Source organism: Mus musculus, chromosome 9, assembly GCF_000001635.26.
Source record: "Mus musculus strain C57BL/6J chromosome 9, GRCm38.p6 C57BL/6J".
NCBI classification, from domain to species: Eukaryota; Metazoa; Chordata; class Mammalia; order Rodentia; family Muridae; genus Mus; species Mus musculus.
This window is the reverse complement of record NC_000075.6, coordinates 68,017,612-68,033,081: the sequence shown is the minus strand read 5'-3', so window position 1 is coordinate 68,033,081 and position 15,470 is coordinate 68,017,612. Positions and strand designations below refer to the sequence as shown.

At 47.5% G+C, this 15,470-nt stretch overlaps 1 long non-coding RNA gene across 1 annotated transcript; it reads left to right on the top strand.

The window, feature by feature from the left end:
- The first annotated feature begins 7,367 nt into the window (after positions 1–7,367).
- On the top strand, positions 7,368–15,118 carry Gm20745 (predicted gene, 20745). Its single transcript, NR_045745.1, has 3 exons — positions 7,368–7,751; positions 8,128–8,448; positions 12,028–15,118. It is a non-coding gene; the product is annotated as a predicted gene, 20745 (long non-coding RNA).
- The last annotated feature ends 352 nt before the right edge of the window (positions 15,119–15,470 follow it).

The window sequence follows — 15,470 nt, the reverse complement described above, 5'->3', positions numbered from 1 at the left end:
AGAGGTGCTGAGGGAGGAAGAGATATGTTCCTCAGTGGCACAGCCATTGGTACATTGTCCATGCCCTTGTAAATGACCCCTTACCCACAGTCCTGTAAGCAACCTTAATTAGACTCATTGGTGAAACAACAAAGAGATTCCAAAGTAAAGGGGCCACAGGGAAGAGAGAGGGGATTCACACAGTGCAGGTTGGAGGGGACTAGAGAGAGGGCGATGAATATGATCAAAATATATTCTATGAAAATGTCATAATAAATTGTGTAGTGGGCTGAGATGGCCCCTGGAGGCCACCGTAACACCTCATGCCCTTGTTTCATTTGCTACCTAGAGAGAAAACTCCAGCTTGCATGGCATCTGAGGGCATTCAGGGTTGATAGGGACCTCATAAAAATGCCATTATTGCATACAATTAATGTATGCTAATAAAAAGCTTTTCTAAAAAGGTAGAGTAGGGAGGGTATACCTAGAAGCTGATGATGCGAAAACCAGAAAGAGGGGTTCTCACCAAGCACCAAGTGCGTAACACCCCAATCTCAGAATTTTAGGTTCCAAAATCTTGAAAAATGAATGTCTGAGCCACAGATCACCTGTTCCAGCAGCCCCACCTAAGGCATAGCAGGACGGCACAGAGCAATGTTCAGAGCCTCCCCTGATGAGGTCATATCTGCCCTTCCTCACTCAGTCATGTTTATCTGGTAAATACCAGTTGGTACCAGGCCCTTGGGAGACAATCAACACAAGCTGTTCCTTTCCTATAACAAATTTCATAACTTATGGGGCAGCTTAGTGGGTAAAGTGCCTGCTGCAAACACATGAGGACCTGACCTGAATTCAGATCCCCAGCATCCACACAAAAAGCCAGGATGGCAAAGCAGGCTTGTAACTGTCACAGTGGGCATGGGGTGAGGCAGAGCCTGGGAATTCTCTGGCCAGCTAGCCCAGCTGAAAAGGCAAACTCCAGTTTCAGGGGGAGAGTCTATCTCAACAATAAGATGGAGAACAAAGGAGGAAGATGCTAGAAGTTGACCTCTGACCTTACAACACACACACAGTGCCACACACATGCACACACACACATGCTTGCACTCTAACACAAATATACACACAGTAACACATACATATTGACACACTGACACACACACACACATACGCATATACACATATGCATGCACACTGGTACATACACATATGTATATGCATAAACATACATGTAAATATATACAGAAACATATGCACAGATCCATGTACACTGGCACACACATACAAGCTCACACAGATGCAGTTGCTTGCATTCTGGTGGACACACATAAGCATATGCATACACCAAACTCATAGTGAAACCAAATTACACCAAAAAGGCTATAAGGAGCAGCTCTATGAACAGATAGATACCTATCATATAATGTTTTCAAGAAGATATGGTAGCCCAGGAGATCTTTCAGGAAGCCCGTGTGGAGAGGCAGGCTGGTTCCAGAAATTTCCAAGGAAGGATGCCTGAGTTGAACTCTGAAGTGAGCACTAACACTAGGACAGTATAGTCTAACAACAAAACGGCCTTGGATTGATGAGTGAGTGAGCCTATCCTTTTCACTCTGGTGATGCACAATTTAAAGGGATAGGCCCTTCTTCACTGGTCACTAAACATACAGATGACCCTTACAGGAAACCCCAAAGAGTTCTACATAGCTGGGACATAAAGACTGAGATCAGCAGACGTGACTAGAGCTAAGGTGGAGTAAAGGGTGACGGGGTCCAACAACAAACAGCCTTGTGTCACACATAAAAAAACATCAAAACTTAACCATGGTTCTGGAATTCTATATCCACTATCTTCAGACTTTAGTGCCCTGTCCCTTTAAATTGTAAGGACAATGTATGCATGAATTCAGCCTCCATCAAATTCTGAAAGAGACTTATGACCCAAACAGGCTAACGATAAGTAGGATAGGCATTGAAACATGTTGGAAGGTTGTAAGCCAGTAAGACCAAGGTAACATGCAGTAGCGTGGATCCTGTTGGCATATGAGAACAGGGACCTTGGCTCTTTTTCTCTCAGATGAGACCCTAGTATATATCAGTAGGCTTGCTCCATGGAGGCCTTCCAGAGTCAAAAGACAGCTTGGAGTCAGTCGTCAATGCGGTGCACTGACAGAGCAGGAGGCAGGAGGAGAGCTTGCCAAATGTTGGTATAGAATGAAAGCAATCTCATAGCTGAGCATTAAACATCACCGATGAAACAGAGAAGATGGGAAGCATTTGGTGATGTCTGCCTGGATGTGACCAGTGTGAGGAGAATGCTGGGTGGCAGTGGTACAGGTGGGCTGGACCTTAGAGACAAGATCTGAGCTGGAGCTGGAGATACAAAAATTAGCACACAAAAGGGTTGAAACTCAACACAGGCAATAAGAAGGATAGTGTAAGTCACATGATAAAGACTCGTACACATGAGGAATTCTTGATCCCTTATTGTCTCTCTCTTCTGCTAGGCTAGGACTTCTTGAAAGGCATGAACTATAGTTTATAGTTATCAGAATTTCCCCTCCATAGAAATGATGAGGTATTTATTCATGACTCACTCATTAGCTATTGAGTATCTAGAGTGTAGCAGGCTCGGCCCTAGGCCTTTGGACAAAATCAGTAATATATAAGCAAACAAATTTTTAAAACAAGAAAAGAGAAAGACTTGGATCTCATAGTCCCTACCTATGATGGCTAATATTGTCTCAGAGATCAGTGAAGTTCCTTTCTACCTGTGTGTGTAAGGTGTTTCCAGAGAGGACTGAAGAGGGATGACCCACGCTCAGGATGGGAGTCACTATCCCATAGACTGGAGGCCCATATGGAATAAAGAAGGAAAAAGGGAGAGGTAGATAGCCCAGGCACTCACAGTTGGTATCTCTCTGTCTCTCTCTCTGTCTCTCTGTGTATGTCTCTCTCTGTGTCTCTCTGTCTCTCTATGTCTCTGTCTCTTTCTCTTCCTCCAAAACCCCCTCCCTCCCTCCTTTCCTAGCTGCCTAGAGCAGCGGGAGGAGTCCTCTATAAGTCACAGGCTCAGTGCTGTACTTACCCAGGCCTGCCTGACATCTGAGCACAGGAATATACCCACAAGACAGGGCACAGGATACATTTGACAGGACAAAAGTAAAGGCTCATGGGCAACACAATTACCTTCCCCAGCATCCTCAGCCAGGCATTCTCCACGTTCAAGCTGACCACTCCCAACGCCTCTTCCTCAGACTCTGAGATCACCCATGCTTGTCCCTTCAATGGTCCCCAGAGAAGAACAGGCCAGACTCAAAATCCAGAAATGGACATGGACCATTGCAGAATTATACCCAGCTGCCCCATCACCCTGACACACTCCACTCTGCCAGGACTTGTTCCCCCTTGAGGAGACACAATGACTTTCTGCAAGGACCTTCAAACACATGGAGACCTACCAGGATGATTATAAAGAGAGTGTCTTCTGAAACTGACAAGATTAAAAAAAAAAAAAAAGAATCCCTGTGGATTATCTTCCATATGTGAAAAATAGAAATGTATGAAAGAAATAGCTAGGTGATGAAGTGTGTATGTGCATCCGTGTGTGCATATACGTAGAACATATATTTATGTGCATGCTAAGGGAGGCTAATGTCTGGTGTCATCCTTAGTCACTCTCCATCTGAGTTTTTGAGACAGGACCTCACACTGAACCTAGAGCTCACCAATTCAGCTAGACTACAGAGCCCCAGTCCCTGCTCCCCAACACCAAGCTGACAGATACACAGACCCATGCCTGGCTTTGCTCCATAGGTGCTGAGGATCTGGCCTTGGGTCCTTATGCAACAAACATATTCCCAGGTAAGCCATCTCCCCAGCTCCTGAAGTTTGCTCCTCACTGGGACACCTCACTGAGCAATGAGGCTAGTGGGGACAGGAGAAGATGCTGCCTAATGTCAGCAGATTGAGACAATTGCATTAGGCCAGCATCAATCTTTAATGCTCATGTGTAAATTAGCCGGTGAAATTGGTTGTTCACAAATCAAAGATCTAAGGCAGTCTAAGACAGGAGCGGTGAAAAGGAAGGAGACAGGGGATGGAGAAGGCTGAATTCAGGGGCTGGGTAGAAAGGCACGGGCTTCAGGTTCACAGAACCTGAGATAAAAATACCACAGGATAATCACACACACACCAACCACAGGGTGGTTACACATCTTCCACACATCCTTGACGTCATTCACGCCCACAAGCCAGGATGAGAGAGATCAGAATCACCCCCCAGAGGCAGCACAGCCCACTCTGCAGCTCCACCAGCTGCTATTTGGGCAACTTAACCCTTGTGGGAAGATAACTGTTGTGCCAAGCTCCTAAGAGCTCCTCTGGGAATTGGATGAGTTCATCCTGGGGACTCTCCTAAAATGTGTTGGACTTAGGGTCAGCACTCAACAATGAACATCAGCTGTTGTCTTTTCTAAGGTTTATTGTTTTTTAATTCAGGTGTATTTGTGTGTGTGTGTGTGTGTGTGTGTGTGTGAGTTTATGGGCACCGCATGTGGGAAAGAGCCCATAAAGGCAAGAATAGATGTCAGAATTCCTGGAAATACAGTTACAGATGGTTGTGAGGCACTAGGTGGGTGCTGGAAACTGAATCTGGGTCCTCTACAAGAGCAACAAGTGATCTTAGTCATGGAGCCATCTCTCCAGTCATATTGTTAATTTTTTTTACATCCATTGGTTGATTCACTGATTGGGGTGTGTGTGTGTCTGTGTGTGTGTGTGTGTGTGTGTGTGTGTGTGTGTGTGTGTGTACAACTGTAAGAATCGGTTCTCTCCTTGTATCATATGGGGTCCTGGGACTGAACTCAGGTTATCAAGCTTGGTGACAAGTGTCCCTGCCAGCTGAGCCCTCTCTCCAGCCCCTGCTATTATATTCTATAAATAAGTACAACAAGACAGAGGTGAAGACACTTAGCTAATACCACCAGTCACAAAATAGCAAAGCTTAGACCAGCGTGACTTCATGGAACACAGACAGAGGAATCGCACCGGGACCACCATGACAGGTACAACTGTCCAGGTGCCACACTGTATGATCCGATCACTTGGGCAGGTGGAGCACAGGAGAGAAATCACAGGAACTCAGCCTTACACACAAGATGAACTTCCCCAGAGATTTCTAACTTAGGAAGCACTAGTTGTGGACTCTGAGGCTTCTCCTACTATACCCATCCACTATCCAGGAGACCCCAGGGTACTGTGAAGCACTCTTCCATACAGTTCCCTAGCCAATAGCCTGCCTTTCTCTAGCTTCCATTGAGTCAGGGTCAGGGCGGAAGTCAGGCGGAGAGGCAGCATTGTCAGAGAAGAAAGCTTTTTTCCAAGACCAGGTGTTGTCACACCAAGCTGTGCTTCAGGGAGCATCTAGCCAATGGGGTCTGCGAGGAAGATGCTGACATAATCTTAATTACAGGAGAGACTTTCTCAAGGATGGAAGTGTGTGACCTAGACCACGCCATGAACATGTCCTCCTGTGAGGGAAGTCACCGGGTAGAATATTATGGGTAAGAAGATATAATGCATCTTCTTATCACATCATCCCCATCTGTGGCTTAGCAAGGTAGTATTCGGAAGGAATGGAGAGGGGAAAGGCATTCACACACACACACACATACACACGCCATATATATCAGACTTGGGATCCCTCCTGCCTGCATGGGAGACCAGGGTGAACTTTCTACCCGACTGTTTTACATTTCAGATGAAGTACATTCTATTTCAGGTGCCACTGAAAATGCAGGAAAAGTACCAGAGACTCAAGTCCCAGGAATTCAGCTGGCCTCAGTTCAGAGACAGTGAGTGGTCTCATACCATCTTTTCTGCATATTCATAATTTCTCAATGTGAAGAGGTCCTTGCTACTCAACAGGAAAAGAAAAGAAGGCTGAAAGAGGGAGAAAAAAAATAGAAAGTTTCCTTGAGACATATCATCTCAAATAAAACCGGGAAGACCATCCCAGCAGCCCCCAGAGGCCTTGTCTGCCTTCAGTATCTGTTCCCCAGCGCTTACTTGGCCTTCTGTTCTCACTGACCAGCACTTCTTTGCCCAGGTATGAATGGGGCAGGCTTGCAGATAGATTACACTACAGTCGCCAATCAAGGCTGCCTCCTGAGAAGGGAGTATTTAGCTCAGTCACTAGGATGACTTAGGCAAGAATAGGCGACAGATGTGATGAGATTTATTAAGAGAAATAAAGGGCACACGGTCTTGAGCGGTGCCTTGTATGGGAGCTATGTCACCTGCTAGCCCCTGGCCGGCTCCCATGGGCTGCCAGTTGCAATGGGTATTCATCTGTGGAAATGGAAAACCACCACAATGCTTTATGTTAATGCCGCATCAATTTATTTTGATAAATATATATGCTTTGGGAACAGTGTCCCTTATTAGAATAGAGGCCATTTGCATCACCATAGAATGAATGTTCTAGCGTGCTCTATTCCATGACCTCCCTGGATGTGACGACTCCCCTGCTATCTATATCAAGGTAGCATTGCCTGATCTTGAGCTAACACCATTAGGACCAAAGAGTAGGTCTCTGGTGTCTTTTGCACTATGTCATCTTTCAATATGCCACAGGATGTATCCACAGTTCACTGATACTCTAGCCCAAATGTCTGTGTTCCTCCCCCCATCTCTAGAATCCCTGGCTAAAATCTGATCCCCAATAAAAAGATATTTGTGCATGGGCCTCTAAGGTAATTAGGTCATGGTGGCAGCTATACCATGAATGGGATTAGTAATACCTTTAACATTCACATACATGCACATACATGCATATACACACGTAAACATACATACATATGCATAAACACAAACACACACACAAATATATACACATATACATGTACCCACACAAAAACACATATGCACACAAACACACATGAAAACAAGCACACACATAAACACACTGGCACATCCATACGAGCACACACACATGCACATTACATGCACACACACACACATATCATTCACCCATTCTACATGAGGACCCAGCAAGAGAAAGTGGCAAGAAGCAAGCTGTCATTAGACACCAAATGATTTCTACCTACAGGCCTCCTAGCCTACAGAATATAACGGTCTCACCCTGCATCGGTCAAATGAAAGACCCTCCACTCAGTAATCCCACTACTCACAGAAGCATCCACCTACCCGTCCTTGAATAAGCAAAGCCTTTGGCTTCCCATGAACCAATCTCATCATGTGCGTTTTGGGCTTTACAGGGATCTGACCTGAAGGATCCTAATCTCCAGGAAGCACTTGGGTTAACCCTTGAGTTAACTTCCTGTCCCTCTTGTCATCTTTCCTCCCAGAAGTCCCTTCCAGGCTCCACACTGTGCATGGTTTGGATCAGTTAGATCCAAGCAAGATGGGAAGAGCTCCAGGCTCCACCATGAGCAGTCCCATCAGCTCTAGTGTGAAGGAGGTAGTGGCCCAAGGTTTCTCAAGGCCTCAGAGTCTCTGCTAAATTATTCTTCTTCTCAAATTGCCTCCACACTTCAGGAGCAAGCACAATCATAGTTCATTGGTGGAATACACACTTCCGAAGCAATTTTAAAATAATCGCACTGTATGCTAAACCTTGGGAAGGAGACAAAAAGAAAAAGCCCGCAGCCAAGTCATTCTAGCCTGAGCAGCGACGACAGGATTTCATAATTAGGAAACGCGGTGTCATTTCTGAACGCTAAGGCACCTTTGAAACACCTTACCGAACGGTAGGCTGAATATCTGATACCGGATTGATTTCAGATTTCAAGTCAACTGCAGCAAAATAATGAGCTGCCTCCATCCTGAGCTGCCAAGCTCCAGTATGGGGGTAGGAGGATGGTGCTGCAGTGGGAGGGAGGAGGAGGGAGGAGGAGGATGGTGCTGCAGCGGGAGGGAGGAGGAGGAAGGCATGGGAGGGACTAGCACAGAGGCCTCTGCATAGCTGAGGGGCTGCAGGCTACAGGACCCTACCATACCCTGCACAAAGTCATTTGCCCCAAGGGTCTATTCTGGACCTCAGCCATTATTTGAAGTGCTCTGAGGCTCAGAGTGAAGGGGATGACAGACTGGACCCAGAGTAACTGCAGGTGTTTCTTGGCACAGGTAGAAGAACAAGACACATAGTGTGACTTCACGTTCTGAAAAGTGATGGTGGTAGTCTCCACCGCCAGCCCTTCGACAGCATCACCAAGCAGCAGCTAGCATGCACTAATCCCTGAGCTCCCATATAGAAAATGGAACTCCTTAGACCTGGAAAAGGGCAACGAGCCATTCTTTTCAACAGCTCCTGCCAAGCCAGCATCCCACCACAGCATCCTCAAGATCTGGCCCTCTAGCCTCTGTGGCTGGAGAGGATGTTGCTTTGCAAAGCCTCCCAAACATGAGGGCTGGAATTTGGATCTTCAGAACCCATGTGAATGCCAGGTAGGTATGGTGGCCCACCTGCAATTTTGGCCTCAGCAGGCAGAGACAGGGGATCCAGACCAAGCTGACGAGCAAGATAAGCCATTTCAGGGAGCTCTGAGTTTGACTGAAGGACCCTGCCTCCTCAGTGAATAAGGGGAAGAGTGTTGAGATAGCTCATAATACAAACCCTGACCTCCTCATGCAGGCACACACATGTGTCCACACACCTGCAAACATGCACAACATACACACGCACGTTTGAAAATGAAAAAAAAAGAAAACACTCTTTCCCATCATCCCAAGTTTCCTTAATGTCACTGTCAAATTCCTAAGGACAGTAGCCTGTGACACATGTGTGGGGAGCCTGCTCACCAAGCCCCCCATTACCAGGCACCTCACTCTTTGAGTCCTTGGGAAGACCTCTGGGCACAGCTACAAAGACAGATGGGTGTTGCCATACAAGTCATGTCCCATCCCCTCTGGAAGGATGGGATAACTAAAATATATTCAGCATCCCACTCCCTACAGCTCCCCCAGTGTCAAATCTCCAATTACTCAAGGTAGCCACCTTCCCCATTTTATTCCCCTCATCAGGACCCCTTCCACTGTTGTATGGAATTTCCTATCAAAATACACGTACCCAACCCCTGGATCAGAGTGCGTGCCTCAAGAACCTACTAAGGGATGCTCCACGTATGCCCTCTACCCCAGGCCAAGTAGTCCTCATGCCTTCTCTCATTCCTAATGTGATGGTCCCAGGCCTGTGATTACCCTAGCAAGGCCAGTGCAGGGTCAGCCTTGCAAAGGGTTCTCCTAATACAAAAGCCTGAGTCAGGATCCAATGCTGTCTGCTCCTCTGTCCAAGATATTTCAATGCCATCATTGCTCTGGATCAGAGCACAAGGCTCACTTCTTAGTGCAGGCACATTTGCTTCTCCATCAGATCACGCCTCAGTCCAGAATCCCCTTCTTAATATGAAGTGTCCGTGCCTTTTGATTTCATCTGGGAATGCTCATCATTTCTGAGTCTTCTATAGACTAAATATTTATACTCTCCATGTCTTCACACAAATGGTCAATGTGAGCGTTAAGCAGGATGGGTTCCAAGTCCCATTGTAGCCTTAGACACCTCAACTCTGCCGTGACTCCCTAAACATACCCAGTGGCTACAGGTTCATGATCCACCACAGGCATGCTAGCAAGTCCATCATTTCTCTATTAGACCTTCAAGGATATCAGATGAGGTTCCATAGACGCCCCCAAGGAAAGCCAGACTAGCCATCTAAAAGGCTAAATGGAATTCAGTTAAATGCCAGGGTCTTTCATCTTCCTGCCTTTACCAGTCTCCTCTTCCACAAAGGTCCCATCAAGAGGAAAATGTTTCTCATACACTTTGGTTACCAAATTCTAATATATGTATGTGTGTTGGGGGCAGGGGGTCAAAGCCAGGGCCTTGGGCAAGCCCCTCTACCACTAAGCCACGCCCCAGCCTCAAACTTGCAAAACTTTAAACATCAGGATGCCTTTGATGTAACTGCTGTCTGGTTTGAGCCTAAGAGCTACAGTCAAAGTAGCTGTAAACAGATCAACACAGCTGCACACCCATAAAAATGTAATGGGCACTGAAGTTTGAATTTTGACATACCACCAAGTATAGTTTCTTTTTACGTGATGCCAGCCCCCCTCCACGCTCGACTCTCACTCCCGAGGTTTCTCCCAAGCACTAAGGGCCAGCTGCCCAAGATTTTCCCCATGTTAGGAACAAAAGTTCCCTATCTTGGGAATTCTCTTGGCTTTATGCAAACCATGACAGTCATTTGGAAGCTCTCTCTGGACAGCTGGTTGGTGTCTGGTTTTTGCTAAGCATGGTGGGGGCTGGAGGAAGGACAGAAGAACACAATGCATACTTGACGCACCAGATCCCCTTACCTTGAATATAAGGACAGGTGGCTGCAAATAGCCCACCATGCAAGATGTATTCACAGGGCAATGCTGCAAGCCCCACGTTCAGGAAGAAACTGCAGAGGTTGCCCATACTCTGGGAGGCTCTCCAGCTGCAACCTCAAGTCCCAACCATTCCTCCCCTCTCTTCCCCATTCAGCATGACCATCAGGGTCTGGCTCACATATCTCTGGCACCCGGAAGCTCTTTGAGGGCTGAGGCAGCCCCCAGATGACTTGAAAAAGGACAAAGTTCAGAAAGCTAAAACTGTCAGGGCAGTGACTGAACTGCTCTCTGCCAGCAACAGAACGTCTTAAAGGACACTGCCGTGGCTAATTGGGTCCTAGGGTTCTAGAAAGTCAACTGGCCTGACCAGGCCCTACCTTCCCTTTGGAAGCACAGTTTACTTCTTCTACCACTTCCTGAGATCGAAATCAGCTATTTTTTGGTAGAGAGAGGTCAAGGTATCATATAGCCCAGGCAAGCTTTGAACTCTAACAAAGATAAGCTTAGAATCCTAACCTTTCTCTTTCCAAACACTGGGATTCCCGGTGTGCACCACCTAGTCCAGTTTATGTGGTGCTAGACTAGCTCAAACTCAGAACTTCCTGCATGATACACCAGCACCCTACCAAGTCACACGCCCCCTCCCCCCAGGAGTCTCAGCTCTGCAGACATACTCCTCACCTCCTTTCCTGTATGTTCATGCTGTGCCTCTTACTTGGGACTGAGACTCTATCTACCCTATTGTCACTCTGGTTACCCATGGCAACCTTCACCCTCTGCCATATAGGCTTCCTCTCCCACAAGTCAATCAAGACTAAATCTCATGAGAAGGTGAGTGTTGCATCATGGTTATTTTTTTAAAGTCTCACACGTGATACCCACGTTCATCCCAGAACAAGCCCATTGTCTGAGGTAGTCTCCACCCTGCCATGGAAGGATAGTACTAACAGGGAATGACCCCGCCCCTTTGTTCCTCTGTCACCTGGACAAAGTGAGCACCTTGCACACTATGAATCCTCTCATTTATGAAATGGGGTTGATTACAGCATTTACCACATAATTGAGGAGAATTAATAGAAACAAAAATAAAATCCCCTATCACAAGACCAGCAAGCACCATGTTACCTAGTAGCCACTTACTATGTAGTATAAAACAGTGTATGATAGTTGCCCAGCAGGTGGATTTTTAACATGGAGGAAGAAGGTAAAGTCTGAGGGCTTTAGGGAGCAGTCAAGCCATGGGAAAGGAAGGAAGGACAAGGACCAGTTTTGCTGGTGTTCCAGTTCTGGCCCAGAGGATGCTGGCAATGCATTGTGTGTCACCTGTTGGATCACCTTTGGTTCTCTGGCTCCCTTGTTCTTGAAGACAATGGTGTTCCTATGCCCTCTTTAACCAGGGTTGAAGAAGGCCTTTCCTAAGAAGCAATATCAGCTATTCTCCGCGGGTGGGGGCTCCTCATTCTTGGTTCGTGAGGTCACTGGCATGGACAAACAGAGGAAACCAGAACTTGGCCTGGAGGGACTTGGAGGCACCAGGCCAGTTCTGAGCTCAGTTTAATTCTACCAGCCACAAATCTTTCTCAATGTCATCCAACGTGCTATGAGCATTGACAAATATTAAACAATAGTGAAACAAATCATGTTCTTCAGCCTTCAGGGCCTCCTCTGAGTACCAGCCAGAGCCGCCGAGATGACTTGGGAAGAAAACCTTGTCCTTGGCCTCCTGCAACCCCACCTAGGAGAGGAGAGGCCATGGGTGGCAATGAATATGAACTCACACTCTCTCAGCTCCATGGGCCTGCGGAAGCAGAACTCAGGAAGGAAGCAGCAGATGTGGAAGTATCCCTGAGCTTCTACTACACGTGGCTCATCCCTTTGCCCACAGACAGTCCAAGCACACCCAAGGCCAGTGACCCCTGCCTTGCCACTGTTCTGACTGGGCTTTCCCACCATTCAGGATTCATCTTGCTTGTCTATTATGATCTGTTGCTGGTGCCGACCTAAAGAAGTGCATCAAGAAAACCTGGGGGAAGGCAAAAAGATGGATCAGGTGGTTAAAGTAGTTGCCATCCAAGGGTGAGGATGGAGCTCAGATCCTCAGAGCCCATATTAATGCCAGGTGGGCATGGAAGCCTGCTTGTAATTCTAGCCTTGGTGGATGGAGACAGAGGAGCCCCACAGCATGCTGGCTAATGCGACTTGACAAATCAGTGAGCCCTGGGATTGATTGAGAGCCCTGCCTCAATGAATAAGGCAGAAGAGCTATTGAGGATGATTGCTGACATAAACTCAGGCCTCCACATGCATGTGCACATATGTGCCCACACACATGCAAACACTTAGACATCCACCCATGTACCCATATACACATATACACAATGGTGTGTGTATATGTGTGTATACATGTGTGTGTGTGTGTGTGTGTGTGTTTGTGAGAGAGAGAGAGAGAGAGAGAGAGAGAGAGAGAGAGAGAGAGAGAGAGAGCCTGAGAGATAGGCTCAATTCAGTAGCAGAGTATCTGCTTAACAGACACAGGCCCTGGGTTCTACTTTCAACACCACAACTGTGAAAAGGAAAATAGCATGTAATTCCTTGCTAGGCACACCAGCACACACTCATAATCCCAGCTACTTGGGAGGCTGAGGCAAGAGGATTATTGGAGTTCAGTAGTCCCAGGCCAGCATAGGCAACATTGTGAGACTCTAACAGAACACGACAGAAAGCAAACACTGGATAACTTCCTTGGGTAAAGGCAAGCTCTCTGGAGGCCCCTGTGGAGGTGACCTTCCTACCAGGTCGTGCTGTGCCTGGCAAGGTTCAGTGTACACAATTTTGCTACATTACTATTTTAAAAACAAACAACAAAAGCCTTTAAAAGGAAGGACAGAGAACTTTGTTCCAGTTGCACGGTGTCACTGTGGGGAAAGGATGTGACTAGCAAAGACAGGTACACATCCAAAGCCAGGCTCCCAGCATGCCCTGCACACAGAGGGGACTGTAGGCATGGAAGGATTGCCATTTCGGCACTCACTGGTGAAGGGTCACCTACCCTCTGCTTCTCCAGGAGGCACAAAGCGTCATGGGATAAATGACCTTGCTCAACTACCCTTTCTCTGTCCACTCAGCTCAGCTCCCAGAATGTAGGACGTACTCAGTAAAGCCTGGTGGATACGGACGAGGGTTGGCCGGACATTAGTGAGGATGCTGGGTGTTATGTAACTTAGAGACCCAGAAAATACTGCGCTTTAGATGCAGGGATGAAGCCTCATCTCCGGTCAGTTTCCCCCACTGGCCTGTAAGCTCCTTAAAGGTTCAGCCACACTCAGCTGCTGCTGTCTTGCCCAGATGTTTTGGGTTTGTGGAAGCAGGAGGCCTCTTGCTGACCGTGCCTGGAGAGGAGACCAAGAGGGCTGTCCCTATCAGGAGCTCCCACAGAAGACACAGAGAATGGTCCATAGACATCACAGACCCTCCCAAGAAAATGGCACAGAAGAAGACAGGGATTTCAGCCTTCCTGGCTCTGCTCCAGGACCCAGAGATTTCTTTATTCAAAACTTACAAACTCTGTAAAAAAAAAAAATTAATTCTGTGGCTTAAGATACAGGGATTTCATGCAAGGTGTATCTGCCCTGACAGCGACCTTGTCTGTTCAGCTCCACAGCCACCTCATGGAGACTGAGGAACCTGGGGGTGGGGTAAAGGGATGAGAGTCAGGGAGAGTTAGGGGTACCATGCAGAGCCTACTATGGCAGAGCCAGGGATGAACAAGGAAGATGTCTCTACAGCCTCTATATCAGCCTGACCTCATTCTATCCATGGAGAGGATAGATGTGTCTAAACAAAGCCAACTTCTCATCTGAGTCAAGGGGATTGAATGCAGGGGTCCCTGGGGACCCCTGAGCAGGCTCTGTAGAGCAGACCAGGTCCTGGGGACAACCTGTCTTCACCATGGATGTAGCTTGGACACCCCATCTGGAGCCACTGCCACTGACAGAATTCAGCCAGAGAGCCGGGCATCATTGACTTGGTACTTTGCAGATTATGAGATTGCGGAAGGCCCTGAGAAGTGGACTCACCCACTGGAGGGCCCCTGTCTCTGGGCATCAAGTCAGCCATCTGGGGTAGAGCTGTGGAGTGCTCACAAGGTGCTCCCAGCCGATCTTCATGGAGGCTCCCTGTGTGCATGAGGTTAATCTCAGTCCGATCGGATCTTGAATCAGCTGAGAGACACAATTCTAGACATGTCTGTGGGGCCATTTCTAGGAAAGGATGGGCTGAGAGGAGAAGACTCTTCCCCATGGGACAGAGCAATTTCCAGTGGCAGCCCGGATACAAAGAGGTTAGAGGAAAAGGCGGTATTTCTTACTTGCCTGCCTTCACTTCTAAATAGTGGGTGTGTGCGTCATCTGCTGCGGAAGAAGAGGAGGGGGAGGGGGAGGGGGAGGAGAATAGTAATGATGATGGCCGTGGTGGTGATAGGAGTGCCATCCTTTGCTGACATCAGAACCCAATTTCTTTGTCCTTCCAACATGATCCAAAGACTAGCACCTCCCCAGGAATCCATGCAGCCTGTAGCATGAGATTGGGACTGCTGAGGTGCCCAGCCTCATGCATGGAAGGACCAGAGGGTCTCAGCATCTCTAGTATACAAAAGCTGTTACTGGACCATTTGGCTTTTGTTTGTTTGTTTGTTTGTTTGTTTGTTTGTTTTATGTGAGGCAATCTAGTTAAACTCCTTTGCACAGATATTCATTCAATCAGTTCTGTTCCTCTAGCGAATATTAATACAGTGTGTATCTCAGGCACAGTCTGCCTACAGGTCATGATCCACCAGGCTGTAGAGATGGCATCAATCCCTGGTGGGTCTCAGTTCTCAGCCCTAAAGGGCTTCTGCTGGGCGGGCATCCTTGCTGCTGAAAGCTGGGAAGATCCAAGCGGGGGGAACTAAGCACACAACTCCTCTACACACACCTTTACCAACCAAGTGGGGAACAGCCAGTATAAAGCACAGTTCCAAGAAGGCCTGGCCAATGCTAGCGCCACTAGACGGGACCTGAGCAGGGTGTTCCTCCCTCCAAGCACAAGCATGGACC